The sequence below is a fragment of the Anas acuta genome, chromosome 6 (genome assembly GCF_963932015.1).
Source record: "Anas acuta chromosome 6, bAnaAcu1.1, whole genome shotgun sequence".
Classification (NCBI taxonomy): domain Eukaryota; kingdom Metazoa; phylum Chordata; class Aves; order Anseriformes; family Anatidae; genus Anas; species Anas acuta.
The window spans coordinates 6590981-6612836 of record NC_088984.1 but is presented as its reverse complement, the minus strand read 5'-3'; the positions used below and the strand labels follow the sequence as shown (position 1 = coordinate 6612836).

Genomic DNA, 21856 nt, shown 5'->3' with positions numbered 1-21856 from the left:
GGAAAAAAAGATTCCCATGACTCATCCCCATCCTCCACTTCACATCCCAGCCTATAAGGGCTGTCAAAGGAGAACCTGCTGCCTTTGGATATGGGTCTTTTTAGGAAGTTCAGCTTCAGGAAATGGATTTTTTCACTCCCTTTAGCTTGCCAGCCCTGGCCTTTAATGAGCCTCATTGTCCAATAGATCATAATCTCCTTGGCATTAAGTATCTTTCCATTGAGTTCCTGGGGCTTTATTCAAACTATTATCTTCAAATGAGTGTAGATGCCCACAGGTTCATTAATGCCTGTGTGGTTTTTTTATCACAGCACCAGTCTCTTTTGCAACTGGTGACACTGAGGTGCTTTAATGAACCATAGCTGTGGCCCAGGTGGATCTTCCCACCCTGAAGACCCCACTTTGGGTCTGGAAACACACGTGCAGCCCAGCACGTGGGCCCCAAACCCAGTGGGATACTGCTCGGAGGTGGTGGCAGGCTTGGGTACGAGGGGACCGTGAGGTTTTTGGTTCAGAGGAGCTCGGCTGTTTGCAGCATGGGCAGGGCGAATTTGCCTGTGCCAGCAAAATGGCACATCGATTCAGCCTCACACACCTGCAAAGCTGCTTTGGCTGCCGAGGCTGTATTTATATCACAGCGGCACCCAAGCCGCGCTCTTAATAGGCGTCAGCATCAGCAGAAGCAGATCTGACAGCCCCCGGGGAGAGCGTGTCGGATGGATCAAGACGTGAGGGCATGAGAGGTGTCCGGGCTGGGGCTATTCAAGGCAGGATGGAAATGTTGGTGTGGGAGGTCAAGTACAAGCCTGTGTGGAGGGCAGGAGCAACGGGCTTCCTGTGATGATGCCCAATCCTTGGGTTTTCTTGCCCCGTTTCCTTCCCTTTTCCTTAGGTAAGGGGCGTGGTATGGTCACGCCTGACCTGGGTTGTGCTGGCTGTCCCACAAAAGCTTTTTCTCACTATTTTATTTTTTTAATAAAAAATTTGGTTCAGTCCATTGATTTTCCTACATTGGTGTTTTTTGTCTCTTCTATGTAGTTCCCTATTTTCAAGAAATAACAGCAAATTTATTATCCTGAAGACCTCTTGTTGTTGACAAATTTGGTCATTCATGGCCAAAGACTTAAAAAGGAATTGGTGGTACACAAATATTACCAGCAATGTAATAAACCCCAGTAACATTATTTTTATTAACCAATGCAGTAAACCCCATTAAACATTACAAATTGTGCTAAAAAAGGGACAAGCAGTGTGCTGGGATAACCAAAAAGACTCTGCAGTTCTGGCCAAAGGTTGCTAGCTCAGGAGTGACTGAGCACTGGTTTGAAAGCCTCCGTGCTAAGATCCTGTGGATGTCCTGGAGTTCAAGCTGCACAACCCGGACAGACCTTTGGAAGGCACTGGGAATGTCAGAGCAGGGCACCGAGTGGTGCACACATTTCTGCACACATTATTGCACAAGCGCATTATGCCCTGGGGAAGGGCTTCAAGGTTGGACTGCCAAGGTGTCTCAAAGGGTTTGGACACGAAGGTCTCTGGCAGGTGCTCCGTGTGCCAATGAGAATGGAAAATGCCTGTGGGACATCTCATTGCATAACCGTGAAAGAATTGCCTTGATTCTCTTGACAGCACTCCCGTGTCCCTTTGGTCACCAGATGGATACCAGCAGGACCATTTTGCTTCTGAGAAGTGCTTCAGTTATTCAGAGCATAACGATTTATCCAGAACAACCACTTCCAGGTGGGGCTGGAGAGGCATCTGGGACTCGACTGTGAGCCTGTGCAGCACATGGAGATCCTCGCCATGCCCCAGCAAGCATGAAAACAGGGATCACAATGTGAAAGCACATTGTGAATGGGGATCCAGATGTTCTGGCTGGCTCAAGGCACACTCACAGCCTCTGAGCAGATCCAGGAGGGAGGCAGAAATGCAAGCACCAAAGAGATCTGGGGAGAAAACAATGCAAAAAGAGCGTGGGAACAGACTAAAAGAGCAGGCAGGTTATTCTGGTCGTGTACGGGTGTGGAGCAGAGGTCACAGTTGCTGTAGGGCCCTTGAAAACTGAAGCAGGAGAGGAGGAGTATGTGCAGGTGATTAAGAGCCTGATTAACATCCTCCCATGGAGAATATGTGTAACCACACGATGCACAACTCATGGCTGGAAGGCAACAGCTATTATACCGAAATTCAGAAGCCTTTAGGAAGCAAAGGTAAATTCACAGATTTTCAAGTGGGTCTTTTATAAACCAGCTGTAGTGATTTCTATGTGAAACCGTAGCAGGTCCCCTCACTTCAGACCCGGTGACATCTATCATTTCAAACATAATGAGGTTTTGTTTAAGACTTAAGGAGCTGGGGGACCTGGTGCATCTCTCCATAGGTTCTTTAATGGCTAATTGCTTTCACTGCTTCAAACAAAAATGCACCTTATTTCTAGACTGTAGCTGCCCACCTTCATCTTCCATCCACGGGATCTCATTCTGCCTGTCTGCCGGATTAAAAAGCCCTCCACTGTTAAAAGCCTTCTCCCAGTGGTAGTACTTAACAGATTGCAGTCGCGTCACGTCTTCACCTTCTCTTCATTAAGCTAAGCAGATTAAGCTTCTCTCTCCACTCACCAGAGAGGCAGGTTTTCACAAACATGGACACGCAGCTCTGCTTTCCACGGCTGAAACTGGAGCAGGGCTGTGGGGACTCAGGATATGCTCCAGATGGCCCAGATGGCCAGACTAACCTTAAGTCTTGAGGATAAGGTGCTGGCTGTTTATGAGGCCCTGAGCATGCTCTGCGATGCTGATTTGCCAGAGTCTGGTCTGTGGAGATGAAGTATCGTGGAGTATGGTCTTGGAGACCTTTCCGCTCCACTGTATCCTCTTCCAGGATGTTTTTATAGGAATTGGAGGTCCAAGAACATTTCTTAACCTTCCTGACTTACAGTGGGTCCTCCCCATGTCTGGCACTCCTTGGGTTAATCTTGCACTTGGAAGTTTACTGATTTGCAGAAATCTCCTGTTTATTTCTTGTGTACACTTTGTTAAGGAGAGGCCCATATGTCCTGTCTGCTCAGCTAGCATGAAGAGGATTGACACAAATGAATGGTGCCATCCACAGCCTGATCATACTTGGCATCCTTGCATTTGGCAGAGGCTATGGATCTAGTTTTAAAAAAGAAGAAAGAAGAAAAAAATGTACGATGCTGTCAGCTCAGCTTTCCTAAAGGGCTTATTAGAAAGTATGTTGTAAGAATCTGCTCAGCATTTTTGTGATTTGATCAAGAGTACCCAGGAGGGATGAGTGAAGCAATCTGGAAGGAATAAGAATTGATCTGAGGCTCAGCCTGAAACTTATTGGGAGTCTGTAAGTTTGAGCAGATTCACGTAACTGTTCCCATCACTGGTTTTGTGAGCTCCTGCCTCAAACAGGAGGAGCAGGGTCCCAAATAACAGCAGAGCTGCTTTAAAACCAGGAGATGCCCTGCCTGACCAAGCAGGCCAAGCCTTGAAAGGGATCTCTAGCTGTGGGATTTCCGGCCAAGCCACACTCCTAGACCACATGTTCCTCCCCCGGTGTAAATGCACATTTTCTCATCCTGGCAGTCTGAGAACATGCTGTCACTGCTGCCACCCGGAGCAGTGGGTGGGATAGGCCTCTGAGCCTGGGGACTGAAAGGTGTCCAATTCTGCATCTTCGCATGTTGTTTGTGACGTTGCCTTTGAAACATGAATCCCTTTTTAGCTCACTCAGTTTAGTTCACTCAGATCATTTTTTGTCTCAGGTCCCCAAAGCCTTTCAGGTCCTCTTCTCTCTGAGGAGACTGGAAAGGGATGTCTGACCAAAACTTTGGAGACTGACCAAAATTTGCAAGGACGGAAGTGTCCTCAAGTGGGATGGCCAAGAAAGATGTAGTGAGGGAGAAGACTAAGAAGAAAAAAACTCCAGTCTTCAGTGGGGAGAAAAGGAGAGCTGTGGTTGGAAGTGATCCCAGTGTCACTGTAACAAGCCTGCCTGCTGCTTGGGGACCCCCTCAGAACAGACCAACAGACTGCCTGAAGCAGCATTATTGAGTTAAGCGGTTATCCCCCACCTGCCTCCAGTCCCCAGGGTGGTGTTAGGGCTTGTGTTTGCCTCAAGAAACCTGCTTTTGGTCAGAGTGGAAGTGCCCGGTCCCACCAGCAGGAGTGAAAACTCTCATGATGCTTTTGGAAAGGACATCCAAAGAACAGTGTCCTGGTGAAAGGGCATCCAAACAGCAATGTGCTGGCCACTCGCCAGGCTGGGGAAATCACTGCTCTTGCAGTCTGCCTACATCTCTCCTTGGAGATTTTAAATTGTTGGAGGCCTACCAACACTGGTAGCACTGAGGGTAAATTACTACTTTTAGTAGCAGTCTGTCGCCTCCCTGCTTTGGGCCCTAATCTAACATGTTTTTAGGTACCTACTGACATACGGACACCTCCTATCCAAGTGTCACGTAGGTAAGATATACACTGAGCAGAAAATTCAGTGCCTTCAGGTGGCATTGGACCTTGCAGAACAATTCATCTCCTTTCCCAGGGGGTGATATGGTGACGGCTGGGCAGCAGCCCAGGGAATGCCTCCCATGTGTCACACCATGCGATGGAGAAGTGGTTGCAGGATTTTACGCCTAGCGTGTGAAGCTCAGCAGATACAAGGCTACATGTTAATCGTGGAGTTGTGCAAATACCACCTGCAAAAACAGGGCCCAATTCTCTTCCTCTCCTGTTAGCACAGCAGAAGTGAAAGGTATTAGGTATGTTACCCACTGAGCTGAAGCGCAGATACACTCAGCTATGGACAACGTTCAGACTAAAAATAATTAATCCTTATGAATGCTGAGAAGGAGTTTAAGGAGCCACCTGTCTGTTTGATTATAAATCCCAACTAAATGCATTTACCACAGTCAATCAAATATGTCACTTAACACATGGTGTATTTCTTAATAAGCAATGAGATAATCAGGTGTCTGGGCAGGAAGAGTGGATCAGCGTTGGTCCTTAGAAGTCAGCGCTCCTGGGGTGGTTAAAATGCCCCCTCCATGCCCTGCTGGGCTTCTACAAAACACACAGGATAGAAAGTTCAGCCACTCCTACGTCAAGTCATGGGTGATAACTTGAAGCCTGAGGAGGCCTGTGAATGCTATACCTACTAAGACTACAGAAATTATTGCTCAGCTTTGAGGAAATCTTCTGCCACTGCCTTTTCCACAGAGAGATCAGGGGTGTTCACAGTATATAGCTGTATGGATTCACCTTCCTTTTTGCACCTTAAAATCACAGAATGTGGGAAGGCTGGGAAAACACAAGGTGTAAAAATAAAAGGGTTTCTTTGCAGAGTCAAAGAAATAGTGACCACGGCATGGGCAACCTCTTCTGGGGGAGCCTGGGCAGAGGATGGCTTCTAAGGTGGCCATGGGCATGAAGACCCCACATGATGAGAGGAAGTCATCAGCGACAGGTTTAGCCTAAGAAAGTAAAGTCTGAAGGAGAGAAGCTAGGTTATTCTGGCTCTCCTGGGGGTGGCAAACCACAGCATGAAAGAGAGATATAAGCTGGGTATTCAGGAAACAGGAGAAATTGCTTTTGGTTAGAAGAGAGCTTCTAACCAGCAAAGGCAAGTCCAAAGTAGAGCCTCTCAGTAAGAATAACAAGGAATGGCAAACAACTTTTATGAGGAGCCTGACTCTTTTATTCAGGATTCAGGCCTTTGTTGGGTGTCGTGTGACTTGATCTATCCAAGTTCAAAGTCTCTTCTACATAAATGCTCATTTCAGAAAAGTCTTATATGTATCAGCCTCCCAGAGCGTATACCCCAGAGCCTGTAATCCTATTGTTCACCAACGCAGCACCCATTTGCCAAAGATAACACATAAGCTGGCTACAGGTAGGAAGAAGGTAAGATAAGGTTTTACTTGAGAGAAGATTTGCGATCCCAACATTAAGTACATATTTCTTTATGTACAGCTGATAAATTCCAGCTGGGTTTGTTTGTTTTAGTCATTCCAGTCATCCACTAGCAAAAATAAAAATAACTTCAAACTTATGACTATTTCATCATCTCTGGTTTCTTCTTCCTGATCAAAAACTAGAGCTATAAATTTGTTCATCTTTGAAATCCACATCCAGATAAAGAAATGTTCCTCTGAACAAAGAGCATTAAATATGGGAAAGGTCTAGGTCTCCACACATGCTCTTCATCACACCAAAGTAGCCTGGTCTGCTGTCAGGAGGTGTGGAGAGGAGCTGAGAGTTGTTGTGGTCCAGCTCCTGCTCTTGCAAACAACGGCACAGCAAGCAGGTGCAGTGCCACGTCCTGGCTTTGCCTCAGCTCTCATAGCAAGAAGAAAAACAAGACACAAGTCATTCAGGGCCATATTTAAACTTCCACTCGCTGCGCAACTGGTGGTCTGCCAAGATATGGCTATCTAAGGACACCTCCAGTTAATCAGCAGACAAGTGGGTTTTGTCTTAGCTGTAGCTAATTACCTCTAACTAGTGCAGGCTCTTCAGAGGTAGCGTCGAGTGACGGTCCCATTGTCCCTCAGCCATCTGTGCAAGGCAGTGCGACCTCTCCAGTACCTGAAGCTATGAACGTACCTAAAGCCCTCTGCTAGAAAATAAGCAAAACACTCCCAGAAGCGCACCTGGGAATCAAGCTCTCTGCACAGGCCTAATCGAGGGGCACCAGATGATATTCCTCAAGCTCTCATTCCCTCTTTCTTCCACTCATACTCTTTGCTGAGTATCAGCCAGCTGTGTAAGGGCTTGCTGCCCAGCTCTTCTGTAGGTTCATTGCAGGACACCCCTCACCTCCACGTCACACTCCCAGCTCCTGCCCAGCTGGCACAGCCTCCCCAGGGCGCAGTGGACCCACTGCACAGGCTGCTTTGTCCACAGCTCCTTTGCCCCTCAGCTCCAGCATGGAGTTAGGAAAGAGCCCTCAGTTCTTCCCAGCTGAACACTTAATGGCTTGAGTGCGCCCTGCCCTCAGCCTGTGCTGTGGAGAGGTATAAATTACCCAGCCCCTACCAGCTGCATCGAGAGCATTAAATGACTCACTAGGCTTTTCTGCCAATTTGGGCTATTTTTTTTTTTAAATCTTTTTTATTATTATTTAGCCTGAAAAAGCATTTTTGGAATCCTCTTGTCTGCTTTTAACAGAATGCATTTAGATTTCCTTTTTTTTATTATTATTATTTTTTTTTAACCCAAGATTAAAGCAGGATTTTTTGTTTTTAAACTTGGGATGGTCATTATCTCTGTCAAAATTTTTGGTATGTCTGTGGTTTCTTTTCCGTGTACGTTAGAGAGCGATGGACTTGAAGCAAGAACAGGCGTCTTACATTTAGACACTGTGCCTGCCATGAAAACCATCTCTTTTTGAAACGAGATCTTGTTATCTCAAAGATGCCTCTTATTTCTGCTGTGGCAGCTGCCAGAGAAAAAGCATTCCCCTTCCAGCTCATGCAGTGTGGTTGTGGTGGTGTGTGTAGGAAGGGAGGAGCGTTTTTCTGGAAGGACCCTTTCCCCGGCTGCGGATGCCCTTCCAGCACAAAATCCTTGCAACTGGGACAAGGGACATCACGAGCAGGGAAGGTGGTGTTTGCTCCTCAGGGAAACACGGGAAGAGTAGTTGAGATGAATGGTGTGAGCGTGTTGCATTTTTAGGAAGTCTTTACTTTCACTCGGCGCTGGCTAAGGCTGCCATGCCTGTCTGGGGGGACAGAGGGCCTCTCAATGCCTCCGAGAGGAGCAGCACAGCGCTCAGTGCCCACCTACACAACAGCACATCGAGGTCTCATTCCCAGCCTTCCCTGAAGCCTTCGCCAGCCCTGGAGATGGAGGCGTGTGTGGATGAGACGGGTGCCTCTCGGTGCAGCTCTCCAAATTACATCACTGGAAAAAAAAAAAAAAAAAAAAAAAAAAACAAGGAATGTAGGCAGGGCGCAGGGGAGGCAAATTGGAAGGATGAGCCCAGGAGAAGGCAGGGGAGAGGAGCTCAGCAGGATGCCAGGAGCAGAGGCCAAAAGATCGCTCAGTGCTGTTGCCTCAGGCCTGCACACAGCCCAGGAGGAACAGAGCTTGGGGGTCCCGAGGACTGTGTGTGGCTGCGCTGGGACGTGTGGGTGTATTCGTTATCTGGCAGAGCCCGTGCAGCAGCAGTAGCATCTCTATCTAATATCCTGATTGTGATTAATGCTGTTACATGGCGTATCCAATGAATTTACAATGGCTTCCCACTTGTGGCAGCTCCCAGCCTGGCAAGTACATCAGCTCCTGCCTGGCAGGTGCTGGCACTGGTGCTGCTGGTCCCAAGAGCAGAGCTCCCCGCTGCGGTAACACGGTAGCTGGGGCACTAGCAAAAGGGCTGGAGGAGATGTGCAAAAGGCCCATGTTGGTGGCAAACCCAGCTTTATCACGGGACGAGCAGGATGGCCCAGAAATGACAGCAAAGGAACAGCTTGCTGGTTGAGTGGAGCAGAAGGCTTGGGGAAGTACGAGTTGCCCATCAGGATCAGGAGCCTGCATGCCTGCATCTCCCCTCTTCTGCTCCCAAAAGCCTTCCTGGTCCTTTGCCCACTGGCAGCCACGTGGGAACAAAGGAGGGTGGTGGGTCAACAGCCGTCAGTGCCTCCCAGATGGGTCTCCCTCTGCCTTCCCCTCCCCCAGGGACAAAGCCACCCTTTGGCATCCCCATCCCTGCTGCCCCCCCATTGCCATCACTCCGTGTGATGTCTATTTTTTTGTGGATGGTTTTTGATAGCTGATAACCTGTTACCATGACAACCAGCCTCTGTTGTGACATCGGTCTCGAAGCGAGCCCAGTCCCACGGTTTTCAAAGTTCCTGCATGTCTCGAGCAGTCAGAGGGCTGCCTTTGTGCCCTCATACATCCCTGGCATGGCTCCGAGGCCGAGAGGAGGAGGCTAAAGTTTCCCTTTAATGAGGGCAGTGGGTGCCTGGCTACATTTTTATGTATTAGTGACTCAGAGAAAGATTAAAAGAAAGAGGCTCCACTGAAGGATTAGCAGATTTGGGTATTCAACTATCTGTTTAAATTATTATCCCTTTAATTATGAGTATGATGAAAGTCCACTTGGTGAGGGATTAGAAAAGTCAGACGCAGCACTTGGGGCTCTTGTGCTAGCGCCTGGCTCTGGAGAAGATCTCCATGTCGTGCTTTTGTCTGCTCTGCTCTGCCCTTTTTCATATGAGGTGGGGAACAACTCATTTAAATGTGGGGCTGAGGCCTGGAGATTTTTTTTTATTTTTTATTTTTTTTTCTGCTCTGAACCCAGTGAGATCTCCCATGTGTAGGCAAGCAGGGGAAAAACAAAGGTGGGCAGGACCCCCATCCCCTTCCTGGCTCCCTGTCATCTCCCTTTGCTTCCAGCTCTGCTTGAACACGGTTTCTTTGTCTTCCCACCTCACGACATGATCAGAGCCTCGCCATCATTTGCAGAACCCCTCGGAGTCCTCACATACGCTCCAGACACAAAAATTATTAGTGTTTAAAACCCATTCGATCTTTGCTACGTGCAGTTCTTTTGCATCTGCTGCATTATTTTCCACTTAAAGAGCTTCAAGGACAGGACTCAGGTTCCTGCAGGTGACTGCCACCAAAGACACAACAGGTCAAACAGGGCCAGAAATGGGCAGCGTTTGGGAAAGGAGTGAACAGAAGGACAGGGATTTGCTTCTAGGAGGAAAGCTGAAATTTGGGCAGGAGTTAGGGATCAACCCACTTATGCCTGCAAAGCGCGTGCAGAGGGGCTGTAGGTCACTTTGGGGTGCTGTTACCCATTTTCCTGGCAAGCTAGCACGCTCCTTCCTGGCAGTCTGTGGAGGCTGGAGTGGGGAATCAACCAAGAGGCAGAGGTGAGCACCGGGGACCAGAAACAGGCCTCAGCTCATGGCTTGTTCTAGTTAAGCTGCCAGTCACCTGCACGGAGGACTCATGCACCCTCCAGAGGCTGAGGAGGGCCGGGAAGAGGGAGAAACATCTGGGCTCAGCAAGGCTGGGTTTTGGCAGAGCCCCATCCCACGGGACAGGCAGACCTTGCTGGCAGCTGAGAGAGGGACCCTACAGCCCTGTGTGAATTGTACCTGCCCTAGAGGTCTAGGGACAGCGTATCGGGAGCCCCAAACCCAGCCACTGCAGTGTGGGCTCGCAACACGTTTGACCGAATAAAATCTTTTTTTGGCTTTGGGTGTTTGGGGGTGGGGGAAGGAAGGGTAAATAACTGGCAAGAAATGGAAACGCAGCAATTAATAGGATTAAAGTGTCATGTTTTACAGGACTGCGTACATGATTTACTATAATGGGAGTTGTAATTATGAGCACTCCCAACTGACGGGGAAGGCGCAGCTCCGCGAGTCGGAGCGCCTTATCCAGCACGCCACAGCATCCCTGTGGGACGGGGAGGAAATGAGCAGCACAGCCTGGGAGCGGTGTCATTTTGGGAGAGGAGCTGTTACATCAGCTCGTAGGTGAAAGCTGAGTGGTCCCAGGTTGGGGGAATGGAAACCCCATCCAAAGCAGCATGGGCAGCTGAGCATCATCATCAGCATCAGACCACCAGGCTCCAGGTTATGCCACGGGGACCACAGCAGCGTTGCTTCCAAACAGTGATAACCGTGGTGTTGCTGAGCTGTTTGGTTTGTGGTTTTAGGAATCTGGTGGAATGAGAGGGGATGGCGTGCAAGGAGCACTACAACCAGAGGGGATGGCAGCTTAGGGGACTTAAAGGGCTCCTTGGGCAGGACTAAGACCCAGTGCCTCACACCACAGACATCTTCTGTGTCTCTGCATTCTCCCCAAGGTGGCTCCATGCTCAAAGGGAAGGTCTATAGGATATGCTTAAACCATTAACAAAAGCTGAATTTGACCTGCTAGTTTGCAGTCCTGGCACTGGTTTTGTGTTTCTGTTGTGCTGTGGCAGGTCCAGACTCAACTGGGACTGAACCAAGAGGCTGTGCTCCTCAGCACCACAGTGATTTACACCTGCTCCCATGCCAGCACTGTAGGAGCAAGGACATTCAGGCAGGATCTGCCCCTTTTGTTTGCCTGCCAGAAAGCAGTGGAGCTTCCCATAAATCGTTCCCTCAGTACCACAAGCACAGTCCATAAAGGTCTCATATTTCCAGAAAGGAAGCCAGGATCAGGTTCCCCATAAAGATCAGCCTTGGCATCGGCAAGTCTCCAGCTGCAAATAGGGTCAGGCTGCTCTCTGCATTGTCCAGAACACCAGAGCTGTGACCTCTGGCTCAGTAGGTCCCAAATTAGGGCTTTTCTTAGACAGTGGGGTCATGAGTCCCTTGGAAACACATTCACAAAGCTATGAAATGAAGCCAGAAATGGTCCAGGAAGCAGATCGTTCATATGAAAGTCCAGAGGGTGGGCCAGGTTTCCTCAAATCCAATTTAGCTGAGATTTTTGTATGTGTTTACTCTGAAATTCACAGCAAGGACTGAACGGGGCTCGTACAACATAGGCTTTGGCAAAAATAAGTGAGCAGCTCCGCCCTGGGGGGCTAATTCCCTATGGACAAAGAGAGCAGGAAAGCAAACCTTCTCCAGGAGGTGACATGCCCACCTTCCTGCGAGGTGCTCTGCAAAATCAGGCCCCTCCTAGCTCCGTGCAGGTGTTGCCCCTGCTCCAGTTCTCCTCCAGGCTGGTTTTCTGATGTCCAGCACAAAGCAGAGCAACCGCAAGCTCCCTGCCTCTTCAGGCAAAGGCTTTTCCTCCGTGTTTCAGTCGCAGCATTCAAAGTCACACTCTGCATGGATTTAAAGTCTCCCTCTCACTGATTTAAGTGTTTCACAGCTTGCAGAGCCTTAAATGAGTTGTGTATTATGAACAACAAATTACATCACAGCATGTGCAATTGGGCTCAGCCTAAACATGAAACACTCCTCATCCTGAGTCAGCGAGTTTTCCTGGATAACTTTTAAGGCCATTTGTGTTTAAATGTCATCCGCACAGAGGATTTGGGACCTGTCTCATCAAATGCTGAGGCCAGTAGCTGCCTGCTGAATGCCAGCAAGAGCAGAAAGGATGCCAGTTATCCCCACTCCTTTTGCCAAGGAGCTTATTGCTTTGTTCACAGAAGTTGTGTGTGCTGGGGCTATTATATGGGATACAATATTATACATCATAAAATACTACAGGAGATTGCAGTGGTTGGTGGCCGGAGATCTGCGCTCTGTTTTGGGTTTGACTCTCAAGTCCATATTTAGTCCCCTGGGGCATTTACTCCTCCCATGACTCAGTTTCCCCATTGGGAAATTGGAGACAGTGGTAGACCCTCCATATAAACTGCTATGATGCAGTTCTGGAAAACATTTCAAGAAAGAAGGATTATATTTCTCAATACAGTGTTAATAAATACTGCAATAGGAATCATTCGGTAGCCTTACATATAATTATATACGTTCCTTAATTATTGAGCAGATGTTTTAATAAAACATGAATCAAATAAAATCTATTCAAGGAAAATAGATGTGAAAAAATTCTTCCTGTAAATATGTACAAAAAATAATCTGTGTATTATTTAAAAATCAGAGCTGTCCCTTGCTCTATCTATAGAGAATAATTGAATAGAAAAATATTGAAGTTAGTAAACAGCAAATTAATAATTCACGCAGTATTTACAGTCACCGTAGACCATATTTTCTACCAAGTGCACGCTCTCTTTTCACCAGTCGACTGAAGAGATGCTGCAGTCGAAGGCACCGGTGGCCAGGCACTTTCGTGAGCTGTTTTGTGGCCAGGGGATGCTGCTGGGAGAGGACTTGTCAAGTTGTCCGTCTGGCATCGTGACTGATGGACACTTGCCAACGTGGAAAGCCAAACGCTGACCAGAGATCTGCAATGTTTCAGCTGCAGCATCTGGAGCAGAGCACATGCCCTGCTTCATTTGAGGGCTAATGATCTCATTTGCATGCTCTGCATCCTGGTGCCGGTATCACAGACTGGACCCAGCTTATGGCATGCAGAGAAATTGATTTTAAATGATTTTGTTCAATCCTGGCTCTGCAATGGTCAATGTTGGAGGTGATTGTCCTGTGTTAACATTAATTTAAGGTGCTCATTTAAAGAGGAAACAAGGGTAGGAACCCAACTATCCCCTAACCACCTGTGGGATCTTGGTGAACCACTCAGAGCCAGCTGGAAACCATCAGTGCAATGTGTGAGATCAGGGAAAAAAGGCCTAATTTGGGTCACCTGCTCTCCTGAGAGGCCTGAACCCTCCATACCTAGATACCGGGTGCTGAGGTCTTAGTGCTGAAACAGGGCTGTAAAGGGGGTGGTTGGAAAGTCATCGCTCAATTGTGGCAAGACAAGAAGGTGTCTGTGGAGCACCTTGTGGACAACCACCTTGTATCCCCCAAATCCATCAGCCTGGGCATCACTCCCATCCTTGTCCCCAGCCACGAAAGGAGGAAGCCTTCCTCTCTCCCCTTTTACCAGAACAACTCAGACAGATTTAATGTGGGCAGCAATTTGGGGAAGGGCTCCAGACTTGAACTCAGCAGTTTTTGGACTCCTTCTGTTAGGATCTTCTCCAACTTTCTGCCTTTTTTTTTTTTTCCCCTAACAACACTACCCAGGGCAGGTCTCTAGAGTTCAGTGTGTTTAAAAGCCATCCTTTTCTGGTGCTAAATCTTGGGGCTGAAAGCCTTTTTAGAGGCTCTTTGAACAGGTTTTTCTAAGATCTAGGCTTCCATTGTGCTCCTTCCCTTTCTTCAGGTCTGAAAATTAAGCGCTGCCTGACTTTTCCAGGAATTTATCCCCTGAGCGCTCAGGTTTCGCTTCCTTTCTGAAAACCCAGAACATTCACAGCATCGGTGAACTCAGGGGCCTGAAAACGGGGAAAAAAAATAAAGGTTTTTCCTTTCCAGCTCACTGTCAGGAGAGGAGCTGAACCTTCAGCCAGGATTTAGGAGAGGGCTCAGCCCACAGGGGTGGAGGTGTCTGCGCTGAGGAAGAGGAGGCAGAAACGTGCTCCCGGCCACACGACTCCAGGCCGCGAGCCTTCAGCGGGGGCGTCTGGATCTGCTGATGAGGGTGGGGAGGTGAATCACCAGAGACCGGCATCGGGGGTTATTTTTTCAATCAGGTTCCTCTCCCGTTTCCTCCCGAGAGCCCCTGAGCGGCAGCTCTCCGGCAGGGAATCGTGCGGTGCTGTCAGTCATTCATTACTGCCGGAGACATTACGTGCTGACGGCGGCCGCATAGGAGCAGGGGGTGTCTGAGGGACAGGAGGTAAATTTAACTCCATCTATCATCTCCCCCTCCTTACTGGGGTTTGCGTATCCACCTCGCAAAGCCAGGGCTATTATCTTCGTTTCTGTGACCAGATTTTAATGAGGCAAATCTTTTATTTCTGCTTTACATTCACTGAATGCCTGGATGCGGAGAGGAGGCATTGCACAAGGATTAAACCAGTAGCAAATCTGCCAAAGTGGCAAGCCAGAGCTGCCATCCACGTTCCCCATCCCAAATCTCCCACAGGGGCTGTGATGGCCACCTGGCTCCAACCCACAGTCTGGGATTGTAGTAGGGGATGGCGTCAGGGGTTTTGGGTGAAAGCTGCCCTTGAAAACCCACTTCTTACTCTTCAGGATTAAGGCTGTAAGACCACAGAGCACAAAAGATAGACATTGCTTTCACAAATGTTGCTTCACCACCCCTGCAGATGAAGGATCTGGGTAGAGATAATGACAGGAGACTCCACTTGTGCTCCGATGTGGTGAGAGCTGGTAGTGCTGAGACTAGAGATATGTTGGTTACATCCTGGTGGAAATGAACCCTTTGGTTCCCCTCCTCTTGTGAATTCGCTTGAACCCACAGAACCACATGAGATAAAACAGAGTGAAGCGAAATGATGTAAGCCATACAGCAGCACCCACTATTTTCCAATTCTCCATGCTCTCCCACATGTTTGATTCCCATCATCTGTAACCTTTTGCTTGGTCAAAGTCCCCACTACAAGCTTTGCCTTGGCCAGAGCAGGATCTGGAGAAAGATGCTGTGGGTTCTACATGGCTGTCCCTGGCAGTAAGATCTCCTCTAACATCCAGGTTGAACCTTCCCTTTCTTTTTTTTTTTTAAGGGGATGCTCCAACCCTTTATAGTTTTATCACTACAAATACTTCACATTGCTATCATAAGAACCCTTTTTCTGAGCCTTTGGCATGTATTTGATGTATTTAGCATCTGCTCCATGCTAATGCTGCTGTTTGTGTTTGCTTATGTGAGAGCACCAAAAGAACTGGTGAGGTACAGATTTTCTTTTGTTCTCCCAGAAATATAAAGGGCTTTATTCACACAGTAAAGATATATTTAAATCAACTGCAACAGAAAGTCCATCTCCTACTTTATATACATATAATGTAATTTCAGCTACAACCTAAAAATGAGGAAATTTATCCCTATGAAAGCTAATTATATTCAAAGACAATTAGTATAAATGAGATGTCAAGTGATCAAAAATATTTTTGCATTTATAAAAGATTTATATTCTACTCAGCCTGATTGTGCAGGAAAAAATAATATCACATTTCAGATTTCTTGATTGAATTTCTGCCACTGAGAGCCAAGAAGAGAAATTTCCAGGCGCACAGGGAAGGTGACCATGCTGCATCCTCTATACTTCCAGAAATGTCCAGAAACCAAGCAGAGTTGGCCCAGGGCACTATTCTCAGTGATTAATAATACTCAGGGATTAATAACAGATATGGCACAGTGAGGGAGCATCAAGACTAATTCATTGGCCATGGCTACTTAAAGGTTACTGCTACAGCTCACAGCCTGAGTCTTATTGGAGTATCATCACATCAAAAAGCAGGTGCCTGCATCTGCCTCAGCCTCCATTAGGGCTGCAGGGCAGGAATCATCTCCCCAAAAATAAGTCAAACCAACCCTGCCCTCTCTCACCTGTCTTGGCGGGCCCCTAAATCAGGGGCACAGGGAGACAGCCTCAGATAGAGATGTCTGCACAGGAACATTGCATGTTAGATGTGATAAATCTCACCCTCTGTATCTCTCAATTGAGGCATTTCTCTTGCTGTCAGTGCCTTTCTCAATATTCCTCTCTATTTCAGGTTTTTAAACAAAGGCTGATGTTGTTGCTATCTATAGGTTATGCAAATGAAACTTTTTCCCAAAAATACACTACCTTGCTTTGCTATGTTTCTAGATAGAAGGCAGCTAAATAACTAGATCACCTTGACTTGGCAAAGGAATAGTAGTGGGGAACTATAGGATATAAATATAAAATTAAGGGTAGAGTGGAAGAAGAGAACCCGTAACAATTAATTATTCACTGCTTCTTCCAATCTAAACCAAAGGAAGTCCAGATACCTGGTCTGAACACAATAACAGGAAAGTGATCCCACAGCGCATCAGCTAGGCAACTCATTTCCTCAGGATGTTGCAGGAGTGGAAAAAAAAAATAAGACACCTGAAAAATGGATTGGAAGTTATTAAACTCAGTAGTTCAGAAGTGACCTCTGTGAGCTTTTGGTATGGCCCCGTTCTTACAAAGATTGCTGGTGTGAAACATCAGCTCCAACCACTACTGCAACCCCAAGAGGGATGCTAATTAAAATGCAGTTCTCCAGTCCAGGGCAGAAGGTGCCTGGTGGTGATGGGAGGAGATTCAACAGATATTAGCAGCTTTAGAGGCAACATGGTCTTCTGTCAAAAAGACAAGGAGCCCAGCTGGACTCTAGGAAATGGGAGGCTGATCTGCTGTGTGGCCTCAGGCAAACCATTTCCTTGGTATTGTTCTTGACCCCAGTCTGTTTTATTAATACGATGGTAACCCCTGTAGGGCAGGAGCAATATTTTACCACTTGTGTGTTCATTTCTTAGGAGAAAACAACCCATCTCTCAGACAGGGCCTCTCATTGTGCTTGCAATATAGACCCAAATTGATAATTATGTCTTTTAAGGAAAAAAAATCCATTCCAAATGTGTATTTTACCCTGCATATTTGAAGCTGTTCCATTTACAGACACCCTCCATGTGTCACTCCACTTACAGACTCTGATGCAGATGGTTCAATTATTTATTAATTTGGTTTTCAAAATATCCTCAGAGCATTTCAGCAGGAGACACTTCCTTCAAGGTCCCATTTCCACTAGTCACTAAGAGTTTTGCTGTTGAATTTGATGGAGATCAGGATCGAGACTTCTCCCATCCTTTCTGACATTTCCTTTCACACACAAACAGCATCTGGGACCTGGAAAGGTCAGTTACTCTTGTGATGCACTGATATTTTTAAAATGTCTAAAACTGTGAGGGTTACAGCTTAAATTTCTACTTCCATCCCTAGAGTGTCCTCACATCCTCATAAGCCATGGCAGCATTGACATGAAAAAAGGCATGAAAAATTATGTAAATTCTGTGCTGAAAAGCTGGTTTTCTTTCTGCAGTTCATCCCAGAAGACTCAGGACATCTGGGATGTTGGCCACAGGCACTGGTTTTAGTGGCAGCTCTTTGGATTTTGCCCCACTCTTTGCCAGAACACGAAGCTGACCAGGCAGTTCATCCAACTACAGCTGGATTGGGCATGCCCATGACTCAGGGTTTTTCCTTGCTGTGACATTAAAGATGTCTCACTGAAGAATAAGCCATGGCCCATCTCCATCAACTAGCCATGGAGCAGGCCACCAGATGCATTGATGTGCTAGGACAGAGCATGGAAACCCAAAGGCCAAATTCATCCGAACCATGGGGGATTCAATCATCAGCTTGGGTATTATGTCCTTTCTGTACGAGGAAAAGAAAAAAAGGTAGGGGAAAGATGCACAAAAGGGGTCCAGAAGGCACTTGATCTATGCCAGCAAGCTCAGTGCCCTGCCCCACATGCAGGAGCAGCTGGAGAGGTATGGAGGACATGGACAGGTCCTTGTTTGGCCCCATGCCCTGACCCACCTCTCAGAGTGCCTGTCATCCAAATTCAGCCACAGCCAGGTTAAGCCCCCTTTTGTTGCACTGAGTAAATTTAGAAGCAGTTAGTAATTGGTACATTTGTCTCACACGCACTGAATTACAGCACAGAAAAAAAAAAAAAAAAAAGATTTACCAGGAATAAAATAATTGTGGAAAATGAAAGGAACTGTTTAATTACCTTCTGCAATGAATTATTTGGACAATCCAACATTTGAACCAAACAAAGGAGTTCTGCTGTTCAGAAGCGCAGGTTCCCCTGGCACTGGTCCCCCACCTCCTGGGTATGAGCATCACTACACCTCAGGAGGAAACAGACCATGTAATGCCACAGAGACATAACACAGGGCTTTGTTGAAGGAAATCTTCAGCTCGCCTGGGCTTTTGCTGCTGTGCCACTTCATGTTTTTCCTCTTGTTTTTTAAACTTCCTTGTAACCAGGGGTTTCTGCCATATAACACCATTTTGTGCTTTAGGAATAGCTCAGACCCTTGCTCTGCCACTAAAGCCAGAGGTGTGGCACCCTCTCAGAAAACCTAAGTCCCTAATGCACAAATATTAGTTTGATAAACATGAATTTTTCCAAGATAACTTCTGAAGTAGACTGGTCTCACAAGGCTCTGATTTACAAGGTACTGTACAAATAATATTCCTACACTTGCTACTGTAAAGTCCTGCAACACATCATAGGAAGGAAGACGTTCATTTCCTTGTGTCAGACATTTCTGCCCCCAGAAAACTGAAAACAGCAGAGAAAAGGTAACTGAGCTCCTTGAGGAAGCCTCGTATCAGCTCACCTGTAACACAGAGAAAGACCGTGGTGAAATAGTTGAACATCAAGGTATTTTTGAATGACCACAGTGCTTATGGGCTGGAAAAACACAAGTATGATCCTGCAACATGGTGAAAAACAGTCCCCTGCATCATCTGGGCAGTATTAATGCCTCTGTCTGGCAGCTGGGAGGGCCGAGCAAGGACAGTGCAAGGCACAGATCACCCCTTCCTAAAAGAGTGCTTCAGATCTGGGATCTTTGTGGATATGGCATACATGACAGTGGGCCAGAGTCAGAGCAAGGAGACAACCCTGCCCCGGAGAGCATCACCCAGGTTAAGGTGGCCTCATTTCTTCACTTTCTCACCTTGCTTTTCTTTGACCTTTGCTAAATAAGCAGTCTCCCTCCCTGGTCCTGCAGCTCTTAGCAGGCCACATGTACACTGGGCTACCTGTTCCTCTCCAGCCTTTTGGAGGACTTCTAGCACAGGCATTCTCCTCTCCTCCAAGTTTTGTAAGCTTGAGGCAGGGCAAGCAATCCTCAGGTAACCACTGAAAGCAACCAGCTCGAAACTTGCACACTTGTGAGGGATGAAGTAAACTTCAAATTGGTAAACAGCTTATTGCTGTTATTATCATTCAGCAGAGCTCCTAGCTCACTAATATAACTGGGTGATTTAATTCCAATTACCATTGAATTGATGGGAAACAATTGCTAAGGAGCATCCTCCAAAATCATTCTAGGTAGGTGGCACTTGCCTAGCAGACAGCTTTGAGCATCCCCCAAGTGAAACAAGTTTTGTTTCCACCCAAATAGGATTTAACAAGCCACTCAGGAGAACAGGGAAAGAGTCTAGGAGAAGAGTCATTGCTCTGAAGAAAACATCCCAAAGAAAAAAACAGCCTCTCCAGCCTGCTGCTGGCAGAACTTGCCCCTTGGATAATACAGGTCAAGAAGTAGTTTTATGAAAGTGTGAGAACTAGTTGCTTGGTTTCTTTGAAGAGTAGTATTACAGCCCCAAAGCTTACCTTGAATAACCCATCTGCTCTAATGTAGACCCATCCCAAGCAGTTGCTGAGCAGCAAGACTTTAGAGGAGGAAGAACAGAATATTTCAGCCAAACCCTAACCATCCCCCCCTTTCTGCTCTTAAAGGGTATACATGGGATGCTCAGGTTCATCTAATAATGAGGGACCAGGCTGGGGAAATGAGCCCGATGACGTGACACAAGTGTCTTTAATAACTAAATTAAGGAGAAGTCCTGGGTGGAAGTCCTGAGACCCATTTTGGGTATGTGTGTTGTTGCAGCAGCTGTAGGGTGGCACTTCACGAAAGCTTGCATGGCATGAGGGAAGGTAACATTTTGGAAACAAAATTTTAAAAAATCATCTGCTACTGCACATCCACTTCAAACAAGGAGACAAAAATCAGACTAAGGATTTGTGTGTGAATGTATTGAACAGGAAAAGTCCCCGACTACACAGATGTGCAGGGCTACGATAACTTCTTTTCCCTCAAAAGATCATTTCCCTTCCGTACAACATTGGCAGTGCTCTGACGGGCTTTCCACATAAACAGGTGGACAGGGCTGCCCAAATGGACAGAGCAGACATGGGCTGCCCTGGCACTCAAGGCCAGGACACGCTCTGACTGCCGTGGCAGCAAATACATGCCAGCAGAGCTCATTTTCCACACAGTCTGGTGGCTGGCCACATTTAATGACCTGCATTTCAACAGCCTCACTTATTCGAGATTTCAAAGCCCCCGACAAATGCTGATAAATGAAGCATCCGATCGGCTGTGTGCAGTGGATAAGCATCATTATCCCTGGATAAAGCCAGGCTCAGGGCATGGAAATTGCCCCAAACCCAATGCCACCGGAGCTGCAGGAGGGGCTGGGGCCTGCCCATGTCCACGAGGAGAGCTCACAGCTGCTGCAGCTCTTTCCCCTTCCCACAGCATCACCGTGGAGGGTGATGGCTGGTAATGAGTTTCTTTAGTCTTGCCTGAGTGCTCTCAGCTCTGCAGACACAACTTCTCCGTGTTCGGCACCAAAGAGCAGATGAGTAGCTGATTACACACTACCTTGCCCCGAACACAAATCTTCACAATTAGTGGGACTTCTCTGGGTAATACACATCTGTAAATAGCGATCATTTCTCTGCTCATCTCTTTACCAATCCCAGTTCTGCAAGGGCTGGGGAAAAAGAAACAGGAACTTGCAAAAACCTCTGAAAATCCTTCTAGAATAACAAAGTGCAGGAGTGGTGCGCTCACAGATCTCAGGGCCCAACCCTCAAGGCTATCAGCTGGGCCCGTGTCAACCTCATGAAGTGCAACAAGGCCAAGTGCAAGGTCCTGCACAATGGTCGGGGCTATGTCACTGTCACCCATCGTCGACACATGGTAGCTGGGATGAAACTTTTGGGTAAGAGTGTTAAATGTGGGAAGAAAGGAAAAAAAATGATGTTTTTAGCTCAGGGAAGGATGGAAGGCTGGGAAGGACATTGCCAAGACAAAAGAAAAACCCAACCAGGATGAGGCACTTGGACATGCCCTGTGCAGAAACACAACGTGCTAAGGTAACTACAAGTTTTTATGGAGCAGATGTGTTGTTTGAGAGGAAAGCAGCCTAATTCCTAGCCAAGGAATATGTGGGAAGGCCCTTCGCAGCCCAGAGACTGAATTAAATAATCTAATCCAGGTGTGGTAGGAAAAACTTCACATGTCAGAGAAAGGTTCCATATCTGATAGAGCAAAAGCTATGGGGAGGGAGCAGGAGAAGTGATCTGATAGCGTACAATAAAGACCAACAACAGAGAGGCTAATAATTCATATTTCAATAGGGCATCTTTCACGCTGAAGGATACAAATGAGTTTTTCCTTTTGGCCACTGTTTGAAATTCAGCCACCTCTGGAGCGGAACATAGCCATGCATAACATCTGACACTGCCTCAATGTTGATGTATCTGTTAATATGCAAATTGCCAATCAGTATATCTTCAAAAGGTTATTGCGGAGTCAGATAATAAATCAGCCCTATGTAATGCTTATTATCTGTATGCTGACAGTGCCAAAACCTCGGAGTCCTGGCATTGTTTATG

The 21856-nt window shown here is 47.1% G+C and overlaps 1 protein-coding gene and 1 long non-coding RNA gene across 4 annotated transcripts in view; one reads left to right on the top strand and one right to left on the bottom strand.

The window, feature by feature from the left end:
- MARCHF4 (membrane associated ring-CH-type finger 4) overlaps positions 1-21856 on the top strand; it is an 83623-nt gene that overhangs the window by 28430 nt on the left and 33337 nt on the right. The gene's annotated exons all lie outside the window — the stretch shown is intronic.
- LOC137858826 (uncharacterized) lies at positions 12584-20012 on the bottom strand. Its single transcript, XR_011098040.1, has 2 exons — positions 19781-20012; positions 12584-17799 (listed from the first exon to the last, which is right to left on the bottom strand). It is a non-coding gene; the product is annotated as an uncharacterized lncRNA (long non-coding RNA).